The sequence below is a fragment of the Halyomorpha halys genome, unplaced genomic scaffold (assembly GCF_000696795.3).
Source record: "Halyomorpha halys isolate HHAL.00 unplaced genomic scaffold, Hhal_1.1 Scaffold789.1, whole genome shotgun sequence".
Lineage (NCBI taxonomy): Eukaryota > Metazoa > Arthropoda > Insecta > Hemiptera > Pentatomidae > Halyomorpha > Halyomorpha halys.
In genome coordinates, this window is record NW_027106442.1 from 163,574 (window position 1) to 178,894 (window position 15,321).

The 15,321-nt window shown below is 33.6% G+C and overlaps 1 protein-coding gene across 1 annotated transcript in view; it reads right to left on the bottom strand.

Moving 5' to 3' along the window:
- Positions 1-12,078, bottom strand: part of LOC106686173 (COMM domain-containing protein 4) — a gene marked incomplete at both ends in the record, with an annotated part of 173,159 nt that extends 161,081 nt beyond the window's left edge. Inside the window, 1 exon segment of the mRNA XM_067044817.1 lies at positions 12,033-12,078.
- Positions 12,079-15,321: the final 3,243 nt, after the last annotated feature.

Below are 15,321 nucleotides of genomic sequence, written 5' to 3' on the forward strand. Positions count from 1 at the left end.
ATTTAAATAATTTTTTTTCTCTCTAAATGATGGTTGTTGTTATTTTGTTTTTATAGCCCTGGTGAAGACCTGAAAATCAGGTCGAAACGTCGGCATAAATAAATATTTGTTTATTTATGTTGTTTCTTTGCTGACCGAACCCCCCGACCATCTTCTCCAATCAGTAATCTACGATCAATTATATACACCTCATTTTTTTAAAAAATAGAAAATATAAAAAACATACATGACTACTAATGATGAAGATAACTGGAGCAGTGCAAATTAATATACGATATATAATTAATTTCCTCCTAATAGGACACCCTAATACTGGATTAATAAAGTTTAATTACCGATTCGAATATGTAAAGCGTAGAGTTAATTTTACCCTAATGTGTAAGTATAATGCGGAGATAATTACACTAAATTGATAATCACGTATGTACTTATTGATCACATACATTTTTAAAAACTTATTTTACCGTGTAGAGATGAAATCGTATAAAAAAAAATTAAATAAACTAGGATTAGAAAAAATCATTTAATCGAAAGTTTGGAGTCCAGAGGCTAATTTTTCAATAAGACGGTTTCTTTTTCTTGTGTGTGTGTTAGTGGACAAGCCAGTTTAGTAACGGAGATAATGGACAAAAATCATTAATAACAAGTTATTTTGAAATAAATATTTTTATTAAATCATTTCAAATCTAAACAAGGGGTTAATAATTAATAACTAGTACGAAACTGTAGTAACGTTGTATTTAATGCATTATTCATAATCTTTAGTTTATTATGTTAGAATGTAATTAAAGAAGACATTTTTTTTTTTTATTAGCATTTTAAAATTATATAAGATTTAACATAGTTAGGAATCTTTTCATAAGTCTGCTAAATAGACCAAGTGAACTGTGCACCATTTTGTCAGTTATCGTTTTAATAGGTGAGTTGCAAGTAATTCGTGTTAGTTTTTGTTTTAAATTCCTTAAAACTCTAATAAAGTAATAGATAAAAATGATAATATTTAATATTTATTCGACTAAATTGATAATCGCGTATATACTGTTGTTGTCTGGGGCTTAAGGGCGTAAAACCCTGAGGTCATCAACGCCCATCTTTCGTGCTTTATATTCTATTTCTATAATTCTATTTCAATTTAAATAATTTCGAAAAAAAATGTAAATAATTACTTCTGTTGATATTTATTATTACGTATATCAGATTTTCTGGTTTAAATGTTATTTAGAAGGCTATTCCTTTTTAAGAAAACTAAGACCATTTCCACGTTCTTCTGGTCATCATTCAGAGCATCCAATACACTCGGTCCTACTCCCAATCTACTCAAGTTAGCAGAATAAAAATGACATTCCTCAAATATGTGACTGATCGTAAGTACACTGCTGCAGTATTGACATTTTGGCGGTGGCTGCTTACTGATCAGATATCTATGAGTTAAACTCGTTTGACCTAGTCTCAATCTGGCAATAGCTACCTCCTCCCTGCAATTGGAACGGTTTGATGTGGTCCATGGTTTAGTGGGTTTTTATCCCGTATATACTTATTCATCATATACATTTTTGAAAATTTATTTTGCCGTGATTGTTGTCGTGATGAAATGTTTTTAAAAAAAAAACTAAATAAATTAGGATTAGAAAGCATCATTAAATCGAAAGTTTGAAAGTACTGAGCCCAATTAGGTGGTTTTATTTATTTATTTTTTTTTTTGTGCGTGTGTTTGTGGGCAAGCCATTTTGGGTATCACTAATAACGAAAATAATGACCAAAAAGAAATGAACAAGTTATTTTGAAATAAATATTTGTATCAAGTCATTTCTTCATATCAGTCAGCCTATACAAGGGTTTAATAATTAATAACTAGTACGAAATTATAGTAATATAATTATTAAATACATTAGTAACAACAATAGGGGTATAATCATGTTAGATTGTAACAATAGGAGAAATATATATCTCTTTTATTTTCTTTAGTATGTTAAAATGATATAAGTAAAATCCTTGATGCTCCTTGTTACGTCACAAATAAACTCATTCACAAAGACTTTAACATCCCATTCGTTGCAGATTTGGCCCTAAACAGATATGCGTCTTTTCATTTCAAACTCCTTAACCATCCTAACCCATTAATTCTAAATCTTTCATCATTAACAATCCTGATAATCCTCCGAGGCGTCTGAAATGAAGATGGCCACGGGACCTTCTAATTTAAATTAAGTACCACCAATGGGTGGTTCCTTCCCAAGATTTTCAAGTGTATATGAACCATACTACATATTTACCTATTGTATTATTTTGTACAGTTGTAAATTACATTAAATAAATAATTTAAAAAAAAAAGATATATGATTTAACATAGTAAGGAGACTTTTCATAAATCTGCTAAATGGAGAATGACGTCACGCAACAGACCAACTGAACTCTACACCATTTTGTCAGTTATCGTTTTGATAGGTGAGCTGATCTAGTCACCTATTTGTTTGTTGTCATGTTAGGTTACTTGCTCGTAGTTTGTTTTTGCTTGTATTAGTATTGTTTTGGATGTTTTTACAACTGATAAAGCAATGGATGGCAATAATAATAATGTAATGACAGTTGTCAATTAGCTCATCTTGATTCTCTTCCTCACAAGTCAGAAGTTCAATAAGACAATTAGTAGCTAAACTTTTATACAACTTTCACTATTCACTCAATTTAGGTATGTTGTAATAAATTACTTTAATTGAAACTTAGAAGGAAAGGTTATAAAACAAGTTGTTCAGAAAATCCGCTAGGAGCTCTTCCGCATTCATTAAGGTTGGTGTCCTATTTTATTTATTATTTTCCTTGGCCTTTGTTTTATTATTATTTCCCTAATTTTAGTGTGTACTGTGTTTTTATTTATTATTATTTCCGTCTTCATTAATTGCCTAATACCTTTTTGTAATTCTTATTATTACAATAATACTTATCTCTTGAAAACTACAAATCGAAAATTAAGACCAATTATCTAGTTATTAAGAAAAGTAATTAGGTATAAAGAAAATAATTAAGTTCGTGAGAGCGGATAGCATTGTGGCAAGGCACTGTGCCATTGACTACAAAGGACCCGGATTGGCTGGGGATCCGAGAATCAGGCTTCGACAGATAATTACTTTCCATTTAACTGTAGCCATGATCCAGTCCTGTGGGTTTGAGAGCCCTTTAGTGTCCACCCAGCCTCATGAAATGCCCTTAACCCTTTCACAGTGTGGTAAAATTACGAATTTTGGTCCAAAAATGTCTTGGTGTGTGTTAGTGACTGTCACGGTATAAACCGTTTGATACTGGACACTGTGAACGTCACGGGATACACTGTCAGTGCCCACTGGCATATTTTAAGCCCTAATTGGGTTAAAATATGGCGGTCAAGTGTAATTTTGACCAAATGACCTTCTTTCACAACTATAAACCTAAGAACAGTACTGCATCCATCACCCTCCATGAGTTGTAGTGGTATAGATTTAATTAAATGAAATTAATTAAGTTCAGGTTTTTATCCACTGGGTAGACGATAAAATACTGCAGCGACAGTAAAGAATTACATTAAAACACTACCAACTACCCCATTATAAATAGGTACAATTTTCCATGAAAAGACTAAAAGACAGCTTACCTTCTGCTTGACCTTATATCCGCCGAAGATCTATTCAAGATCCTGAGGAAGCAATAGGAGGAGAGGTCTTAGCAGGTATTGTTCCTTGATGGGATCCTTGGACTATGCAAGACAAAGAGGTTCCTTCCATTGTGGATCCCTGGCTTAGGAATAATACAGCTAAGCCATATATAATTAGAACGACGGGAGGCTCTGATGAAAGATGTCCTGTAGGCGGAGGGGCCCATGTACTCTGGAGGTCCTATCTCAATACCGAGAACTTCGGCTAGGTCTACGAAATAATTATATCCTGTCAAGTTGAGAAATATTAATACAGATTCTTTTTAAACCAATCTCAATATAACTTTGAGGGGCTAAGAAACAAGCAAACATTTCTGACTCAATTGATATCAATCTATTATTTTTTATTCAAAATTTATTTATAGATAAGTATTATTGCTATGTGCCACAAACTTGGCTAATAAGTAATATTGATAATTAAACACTTTTTTGGTATAATAATGTAAAAAAAATAAAAATAAAAGTAAATAAATAAAATCTCTAAAAGATATAAACAGAAAAATAAATAAATAAAATGAACATAATCTAACAATGTAAATGAATTATATACAATATTGACATTAGTATCCCCGAGCCCACTTTGGATTGAATTAGAAGTTTTTTTTCTATTGAGATATTAATCAACACACGTTAAACAATTGATTATAGCACATATTTTAACATTGTACCTACAAAGGATACAAAACAATACATATAATTTAAATGTATTTAAAAATATAATATCTGCTAGTTATTTTATAGTTTTATTAGAAGTTGTTGTTGTTGTTGTCTGGGGCTTAAGGGCGTAAAACCCTGAGGTCATCAACGCCCATGTTTCGTGCTTTATATTTTATTTCTATAATTCTACTTCACTTTAAATAATTTCGAAAAAAAAAATTTAAATAATTACTTCTGTTGGTATTTTTTTATTATGTATAACAGATTTTCTGGTTTAAATCTTATTCAAAAGGCCATTCCTTTTTAAGAAAACTAAGACCATTTCCACGTTCTTCTGGTCATCATTCAGAGCATCCGATACACTCGGTCCTACTCCCAATCTACTCAAGTTCGCAGAATAAAAATGGCATTTTTCAAATATGTGACTGATCGTAAGTATACTGTTGCAGTATTGACATTTTGGAGGTGGCTGCTTACTGATCAGATATCTATGAGTTAAACTCGTATGACCTATTCTCAATCTGGCAATAGCTACCTCCTCCCTGCGATTGGAACGGTATGATGTGGTCCATGGTTTAGTGGTTTTTTTGATGGTTTTTAATTTGCTTGGCGGGCTTTCATCCCACATGGCTTGCCAACTAGATAATATCTCATTTTTCATTGGAAGACTTATTTCTTGTGGTGTCAGAATGGCCGTGCCCTGACCTGGAAGAGCAAGTGCTTGTTTAGCTGCAATGTCCGCCAGTTCATTTCCAGTGATCATTTTTATTAGAAGTAAGTAAGTTTTATTAGAAGTAAATATAAAAATAAAAATCTAGTAAGGTATACATCACACAACTTTAACTTATATACATACAAATAGTTGAGCGTATAATTTCAAATTATGGAGAAGGTGGTCATGATTGCGGTCAAAATAAAAATAGTTAATTACTATTTATTATCCCACGTTTCGCCCCGCTTTGTAGAGCTTCGACCAGGATTGAGTAGCTATTGCCAGATTGAGAATAGGTAATACAATTTTAACTTATGCATATCTGATAAATAAGCAACCACCGCCAAAATGTCAATACTGCAACAGTGTAGGTACGATCAGTCAGAAATCATGTTATTTCTATTCCGCGAACTTGAGTAGATCGGGAGTAGGACCGAGTGTATCGGATGCTCTGAATGATGACCAGAAGAACCTGGAAATGGTTTTGGTTTTCTTAAAAATCTGTTATACGTACTAAAAAAGAATTATTTAATTTTTTTTTCGTAATTATTTAAAAATAAAAATAAAGTGAAATAGAATTATAAAGTGCGAAACATGGGCATTGATGACCTCAGGGTTTTACGCCTAAAAGCCCCAGACAACATCAGTCTAACCCTCTATTCCAGACGTTGCACCCAGCGCCACCACCACCAGTGTGGTGGCAATGGGCAGCATTATAACCACTTGATATATTGTAAACACACGTAGATTTAGGCCTATTTTTTAAGATCATTAATTCTTACTACTGGCATGCCCCAATACCACGAAATATCACATAGTTTAAATCAAGTTATAAGTCAAACACTGGCGTGCTTCAACGGCTGAATAATCTCAATATCTCCGTAAACCCGGCGAAAACGGACTGCGTAGTGTTTACACACCAAGCAAAAAAGAGCAAAACATCCGAAAAACCTGCAAGTGGCAAACTCTATAATGTCCCCATCCAATGCCATAATCTATTTGGGTATAAAACTGGATCGACATCTAAATTTTTGAACCCATCTATATCCAAAAACAAAAACAGTCAGAAGGAAATCCTCCCACTTCACCATCTCCTAACATCTTCGGCACTTTATTTCCGATTAAAACTTAACTTATAACTTAAAACTAAGAGCATACTCCGTCCAGCGCTCCTACACGGTACTCCTTTATTCATCCACCTCAATGATGGTACACAGCGCCACCTTCAAAATTTCCAAAATTCCATACTACAGAAGATTGTAAGGACTACTATGTGGAAGAAGGAGAAACCGCCTACTCTTCATTACTGGCTATCCCAACAGTCCCGGACTTCACCAGGAGGAGGTCCAGGATTTCATATTCAATTCCTGGACTCGTTGAAATATCAGCACAACCCACTATCCCATACGTTGCAACCAGCGCCCCTACCAGTGCGGTGGCAACAAGCAGCATTATAGCCTCTTGATATATTGTAAACACATATCTGAACAAGCTGTAAATATTGCAAATATTCGTAGATTTAAACCTAGTTTTTAAGATCATTAACTCGTACTAGTGGCATGCCCCAATACCATTAAATACCGCCCAGATTAACTCAAATAAAGACAATACTCATTCACTACATTCGTGTTTTAAGATGTAACAACGTTTCAGATAAAAACAAAACCCCACTACACAGACACTGTTATACACAAAACTATATTTCAAATAGAGGCTTTTTAAAAAAATAATAATAAATAAAAAAATTGTTTTATATATCAGAATTGCGTCAACTAGATTACACAATCTAACCCTGCCTGATCCTGTTTTGATGAGCGATGAGGGAACATAGACAGCAGTCATTGGGGTAATCGGGCAGTTGGCAGCTGCCGCAGAACCACAAATCTCCGACAGCCTAATTATCCTGAGTTACTCTTTGATCCTCATCCTGCAGGACTTCTGTAGGGATTTCCTATTCAGCAATGTCCGTCAGTCATATCGATTGCCAATATCAACAACACTTGTTTACGTTTTCATCGGTTAACAAACTATTATTATAACAAACTTGTTTACTATTATTATAAATTTCCATTTACTCAATTCATTTTTACTTCTACTTATATTATATATGGAATATATAATAATTAAACTCGGGATATCAATGTACAAATAGTCTTCAATATCAGCTAGGTTTTATAAATGCAATAATAGGACAGGGCTTAAATACGGAATTTTCTTATGTATCTTTTATTTTTTGTTTATTTGAAATAATGAAACATCTCTCACTGTTAGGAGTGATTGAAAATGGGTAAAAAAGAAATATTGAAAGAGTTCGATAATTAACTAAAGGTGAAAACGATTTTCAAGCTATCGACTAAGACAGACTAAGAAATACCCGTAAGAGCCCGATCTCATTTTATAGTAAACGGGTTTTATCTCATTTTATAGTTTAATATCTTTATATTATTAGATTATTGTATTTAAGAAAGTAAGAGTTCATAATAATTTTTCACCTGTCAACAAATCCTAAATAGAAATTTTCAGAGCAAGAGAAAAATAAAAATTATTAAGGAACGTTAATTATTGGAAGAAGATAGTTGACCGTATGAGATAGAAGATAGTCCAGGTGGAGGTCAATAAAGGTACAAAATAGTAAAAGAAAACTATTTATTGTTAACCAACGTTTCGTCCCACTTTGCAGGGCTTCGTCAGGGCTAAATGAAAAAACAAGATACAAAAATTATAGAATTGACAGGACATTATAATAAAAAAACATTTCGAAACAATCATTATGTCTTTTAAGTATATAAAAAAGAAATAATAATAATATAAGAAAGTATACATGTAGGTGGAATCGAGACTAAAAATTATTTACATTTTATAGTCCTGTAAAATTTTTTTTTATTTTTTTTTTTTTTATGATAATGACTCCCTGGTCTTACGGGAGTGGTGGGGAAATAACATGGTAAGGAATAAAGTTTTTCATTTTGTGGGACCGCCACTAAATTAAAAAAGTTAACACCCCAGGCCGGATTCAAACCGGCGCCCGAAGATCTCAGATTAGTAACACCTGCGCCTACAAACGGCCCTCCTACCTAGTTTACTTTATATTTCTTATCATATTATATTTTTACTATGTTTATAATATTTTTATTGTTTTAGTTCTAACTTTAACCCCAAATGAAGCTCAAAAAAGTGGGCCGAAACGTAGGTGCTTAATAAATAGTTTTGAACTATTTCAGTTCCTCTTTTAAGGAACTTCAACCAAAATACCTTTCTTCATAAATTACAGTTAATTTATATAAATTAGCTCCTACCACTATCAACTGTCTCTCAAAGAAGGAAATACAATCCTCGAAGAATGGTGCAGAAATTGCTGAATAAAAATAAATCCCAACATATCACCTTTACTCTTCGTCATAAACCTACCGACTGCCCTACAGTATCCTTGAATAATCTTGCTCTTACTCATGTAGAACAGATCCATTACCTTGGACATCTTACCCCTGTAAAACAGATTCGTTATCTTGGACCTCACCTTGACAAACGACTAACCTGGAATCCTCACACAAAACTGAAAAGACAGGAAACTGAACGCAGATTCCAACTATTACAGCACTTACTAGACAAACGGTCTAAACTTCCAACTCATTACAAAAGACTGATCTACATGACTGTAATAAGGCCAATCTGGACGTATGGAGTTGAGCTTTGGGGCTCCACTAAACCTTCGAATTCATCTTGTATCTAATCCTTCGTATGATCTTAAATGCTTCCTACTTTGTCACAAATAAAATGATCCACAATGACATTCATATTCCATTTGTAACCGATCAAGCCCAGACCCGATACCATTCCTTTCATTATAAAATCCCTAACCACCCAAACACACTAGTTTCTAACCTTGTTTCCTCTTCCATTCCTGGCAATCCTCCGAGGCGCCAGAAAAGAAGATGGCCTCGTGACCTTATATTGTAAAATGTTTTTAGAGTTCTACTACTGGATAGTTCCTCTACATGCTATATCATATCATTATCATTATGTCATTATGATCAAATTTACTTGTTTTATTTTTTATACAGTTGTAAATATCAATAAATAAATAAAAAATAAAAAAAATACCTTAGACTACACCTGGAGAAATGACTAACCAGGAATCCTCATATAAGACTGAAATGAGAAGGAACTGCGCGTCGATTCCGACTATTACACTTTCTATAAAAGCGGTTTAAACTTCCAATTCATAATCATAATCATAAATAAACAATCCTAATCATCCATTGACTGTAATAAGGCTTATCTCGACCAACGCAGTTGACCTTTGGGACTCCACGATCAAGCCCTAGCCAGATATTATTCCTTCCATTATGAACTCTCTAACCACTTTTTTTTAATCCTCCTCCCTTTCTATTTCTGGCATACGGGGTGCGGCAGCAGTGGTGCAGTGAGCTGGGGTTTGCGCATGCCACTGCTCTCAAAAATCAACAATTTTTTATTTTTATTTTACAAAATTATTATTACAACAATAATGTTAGGGGGTTCCTTTTAATTATGATACGGGACAATTTCAACTGTGGTGTAGCCCAGCGCGTGGAGCGCCTTACTGATGGGGCTGCACCCTGTCCACTGCACCTGTCCGGGTGCCTCCTGCAGTTTGCCAGCCTGGTCCAGCCCTCCTGGTCTTAGTTTGGGTCAACTTCCTCTTCTTTCGGTGGCTTGCCGATGTCGAGCGGTCACGCCCTTCCCATTGTGAAATGAGTGAGGTCCACACCTCCTTTCACAAATGAACTCCCTGAAAAAGGGATAATTCTCTTTTTCCATCAAACGGGAGAAGTCCGACTCGATGAGAGCGAAATCTCTCCTTATCCTCACACCAAGATACGCCGCCCCCTCACCCGTTCGAACCCTCCCTCTCTCTAACCACCCAAACCCACTAATTTCTAACCTTGCTTCCTCTTCGATTCCTGACAATCCTCCGAGACGCATGAAAATTCGATGGCCTTGAAACCTTCTAATGTAGAAATATTATTAGATTGCTACCAATTTGAAGTTTCTATATATGCCTGTATCATATCAATATGATCTTACATAAAATTGACTAGATGTATTTTTATGTAAATACAGTTGTAAATATCAATAAATAAATAAAAAAAATAAAGAAGGAAATAGAAAACTGTGGAACAGGAATGCATTAATACTCCAAACATCAATGTTACCTGTCAGTTAAAGAAACAAAAATCCATCTCCGCACAGGTTTCCAATAATAAAGTATTCCGAAAAGAAAAAAAGAAAACCGCCAACATCAATAAGGGTAAAATGTCAACGGAGAGTAAAAGTTGCTCCTGGAACGAACAGCTGTGTAAGCGCTCTTTATTATTGCAATGTTTGAGGGAAAACAGAACAGGCTTTACAACAGTCACTTCCGAAGGGCCTGTACCCCCAGGGGTTGTCGAGGTACGAGGAGTTTGGGTTCGGCGTCACGTTGATGAAGAAGAGAAAAAAATACAGTGTAACTTCTACATAACGGCCATCGACAGGGAATATGATTTTATCGGTTATAGAGAGGTGAAAGGTAAGGAGAAAACAGAAATGAGATTGAACTGCGATATCGAGTAAATCCGTAAAATAACGAATAATACCATTTAAAAACCGAATCTGGAACGATATAAAAAATATATATAAACAACAAAAATAATGTAACAAAGAAAGAGTATAAGGTGACATGAGATATAAAGTGTATATAGCATGACTATAAAGCGTAAAAAAATATGTGGAAATTATATAAAATGAGCAGAGTAAATTAAAGAAAATATAATTAATATATACAAAAATAAGTTAAAAAAATTCAGTTGTAAATATTACGAGTAAATGGTGGATTAATATAAAATAAAAAAATAAGTACAGGGCAATTAAAAACCAATATAATAAAAACTAAAATATGAAAAGAAAGAAGGTTGAAGTAAAATTATAGAACAGCCGAAGTAACTCAAATAGTAATAAACTATTTATTAAGTCAACATTTCGCCAAAAAATATCCGAAAATTCAATATTTTACAAACACTTTATATAGAATCCTTATTCTCTTGTATCCTCAATTCGTTTATATAATTATTTTTTTAGGATTATATTTTTAACTAATCCATTGGCCAATTAAAAATACGAGAAAGCAAAATTTAAAAAAAAAAACTCAAAAAGGAGTCTTATTTAATAAAAATATCTTAGATTTTATTGAAATCAATACAATTAATTGTTTTAATTATTTTGAGAATAAGATAATTCTTCAGTACGAGAAGATGAATGGCGACGAAAGGGAAGTAAGGAGAGGGGGAGAATAAGTTTCTCTTTTGGGTACTTATTTTTTATTTTTGCTTCCTCCCATCTTTAATGAACCGATGGAGGTAGGCCTGTTTTGCACCGTATTAAAGGTTAATAAATGTAGAATTATTTTTTTAAGATCCGTAATATTTACAGTCCAGCCAATGAAGAGTAATAGCTCCTTCAAACGTTCAAAACTTTATAGAAATATTAAACTACAATTTTCAAATAGTGTCAAGGTAAGCTAATTTTCTTCTTCTTTTTTTTTTGGTCGACTTTATAGGAAATGTTCTCATCTTTAATCATTTTTAAGGGAACTATAATGTAGATAGGGGCGACGGTAACACCGTGGCAACGCGCCTCTGTGCCAACCCAAAGGTTGTGAGTTCGAGCCCAGCCCTATCCGGGATTTTTTTAAGCATAAAATTATACAAAACTCACAGCCTCCCCCCCCCCCCCCCGGGCATTTGTGAGGCCTCTTATCCCTTTTTTGTGAGTGCCACCCATTGGGTAATGGGTTTTTGAAAATATCCTACACCGTTAAGAATCGAACTGGATGGACCATATGATGGACGGTATGGCCACTCATTTATGGAACTGTATGAATATTATGAAGATATGAAACATTTTAATATATAACATTTAAGATCTTATATAACTCGAAATACTAATTTTATTACATACCTTTGACTTCAAGATACGCTTTAGATAATGACTCAGCTTCACTCTCCTAAAAAAAGAATAAATATGTTATTAAAAATAATTATAGTAATAATCATAATTTTTTCTGTTATGCCAAGCATATGTATAGAGGAGATGGTTCAAATAAGAATAGTGCCGCATTGATTTTCAATAAATATATCTTCCTAGAAAGCATAGACCTTAGCCTAAACCTGAGTGATTTTAAAATATTAAAACTATTAATACATAATTCATAAACTATTTACAGCATATTGCTTCAGAAATTACAAATGAAGACAACAGAGGATTACATAAAAAAAAAAAGTTTCATGAAGTTCCACTCCCAGTTACCGATAGTTAAAGGAGCAGTGACCTACAACCTGGGAAACCCTACCACAACCCGAAAACTGAAGCCTAGGCTGCTGCAGGACATCCTGTTATAAGGTCTTTATTTAGCAGTTCTCTTACTGTCACTTTAAAATTTTATTTTATCTTACTTGTTTTTTCTGTTCATCTTTTTCTTAAATCTACTTTTTTTCTATTAGAAATCAATTATTTATTTTGTTAAGACCATAAATGTCATTTTTTGTTATGAACTTTAGATTTATCTTGTAATAAGAATTTTTATTTTAATCGATTTATTTTTTTAAATTTATAACGTTGTGTATAGTAATGTATGAGACTATACCCCTCCCCCCATAATCAATTGTTAAAAAAAAAATGCACCTCTTACATTAACCATGTTAACCATGTCCACCAGGCCAATCTAGTATTGAATAAATGAATATGTCATTGACATCTACAGAGGTCATTGTAGAGGAAAGCAATGGTTTTAAATTAAATTCTCATGACAAGATATGTGAAATTTATTTCCCGTTTTAATTTCAAACCCATTTTCAACGAAATGGTTCGATAGCCTCATCATTACCATAGAGATAGGCTAGCTGTTAGTCTTGGAAGAGCAGATCTTATCTAGTTGAGAACCATTATCTATTTTTAGAGTATTCAATCTGTTAAGTCGTTATTTGGCCAATTTAACGTTATTTATACATGAATTTAATCTCTTATCTAACGATTTCCTTTCATATTCTAATAATATTGTTTTTGTTCTTTTTACTTTTATTTACCAATATATAGAATACTTAGGAAACGAAAACATTGCGATCCTGATGCAATAATCCCTTAGAGGTGAATAATGCATCAGGATATATTTGCAAAATTTTAAAATTCCTGTGCAATGACATCCTTTAAATAATCTTTATCTGTTAAATTTACGACTTTTCTCATCATCATCATCATCATAATTGGCGAGACCGCCCAGTACCGAGCTTGGGTCTCCTCTAGTAGTTCCCGCCAGACCGTTCTATCTTCTGCTGCAACTCTTCAGTTTCGGGTTTCTAGAAGGATCCGTTGATACAGCGTCCCACCATCTCATGTACTGCCGCCCTACTCTTCACTTTCCATGTGATTGCTCGGATAGGACCTTATGTGTCCAATTCGTAGTCGGGTCAGTATTACTTCGTGTCGTCTGTAGCTTTGGGATAATGTCCTCCAGAGATCTACTGTACTCTTATTTTTTTTTCAGTTGTGTTTGTACAAATTGCCTGTGATTAATTTAATATTTGTTTTGTCATAAGAAGATCGAAGTCGCTGTGGGGTCAATCAAAGCAGTCGGCGGGATCATTAATGAAGCTTTTGCCGCTTGGTTAGCTTTACAATTTCTCGGGATCTCCTTGTGCCCTAGTATCCAGTGCGGTCAGTCTAATTTAAATTAATGGTTATTTGAAATATAATTACTGCGACAGGATGTTCTATATAACTTTTCCAATAATGACAACGAGCTCATAGCATCTGTGAATAGTAAGATATTATTTTTATTTTAATAAACCAGTGAAATATGACCTTATATTACCAGGCAAATAGAGTAGAGTAGATAAAGAAAAGAAAGAAATATACAATAAATGTATCCCTTTCCTTAAGGAAAAGATCCGTGAAAGCTTTGAGGAAAGAGACTTCAACGTGAGAGGCCTCTTTTCCGAAAATCGTTAAACTAAACCACTACAAGGAGCTTCATGAAGGAACTCTGTGTTGAAATCAAGGAGGTAGCGAAAATGCCAGAAGGTAAATAAAATCCTGGACTCCCTGGAAAACATCCAACATCACATGCATGGTAACCGATAAGGATGGTGTCTCAATGGGTGGGATTTCATATGAATATTTTATTTGTACAATTTTTTATATTCACTTATTATATATATTATTACTTTTATATTATTTATATATTTATCACTTTTTATATTTATTGATGCTTTTTCTTATTATTGGTATCTTTTTAGAATTAATAATTTTAGACTTAGGTATTTATTTATTATATTTTATTTTTTATGTGCGTATATTATAGTGCTTTTTTAAATTGTGGACAACCATATTTATATAATTTTTATATCTCGGTGAAACCTGTCCACTAGGGAGCGCGTTCCCCGGATGGTAGATGGGGGATCCCTACTAGGAGGGGTGGGTCTGAATATAACGAATAAGGACCGTGGATTAACAGGTACCCAGTGCTGGGGGTATAACCCGGCCATCCTTACTCCTGAGGGAACATAAATACTCTTCTACTGGGCTAATCACCAATCAACTACTTGAGTATAAATGATTCAGAGAACCTTATATTGCCTCGGAACGCCCAAGAGGGAGACCCAGAATGCAATGGAAGGACTACATTTCCAAAGTGGGAAAGAAAAGAAGGAAAAACTGGGATGCCATGAGAGTACTGGCTCGGGATCGAGAGGCTTGGTTCGCTTGGACGGAGGCACCTCACGGCAGAGAAAGGCACTAAGGAGTCAAAGAAAGAAGAAGAAGATATAATTTGGACTATGATTCCGTTCTATGTTTGATAGAAAAAGATAGGAAGAAGACATAGAGCTTGGGAAAAAAATTGAAGCATAAAATGGAAAAAATAATTTTAAAAATAATTTTAGCACATAAAGTAATTATTTATATTGTTTTAAGCTCTAGGTATTTATTAATATAAGTTTTAATATTAATAATATATTAATATATTATAGGTAAAATATTAATATAGGCTTAAAAAAAAATTGTTCTTTACTAGTTATGAGTATGTTGTGTGTGAGGTAACACAATGAAGTTGGGTTGCACAACATTTTCAATAAATTGTTTTCATCTCTCTCTGAATATATTATTGGGGTATTCATGATCTTTGGTTTAACATGTTAAAGCGTGTTAAATGGGAAAACTCATGTTAAATCGAAAAAAAATTGCCTTCTTTTAC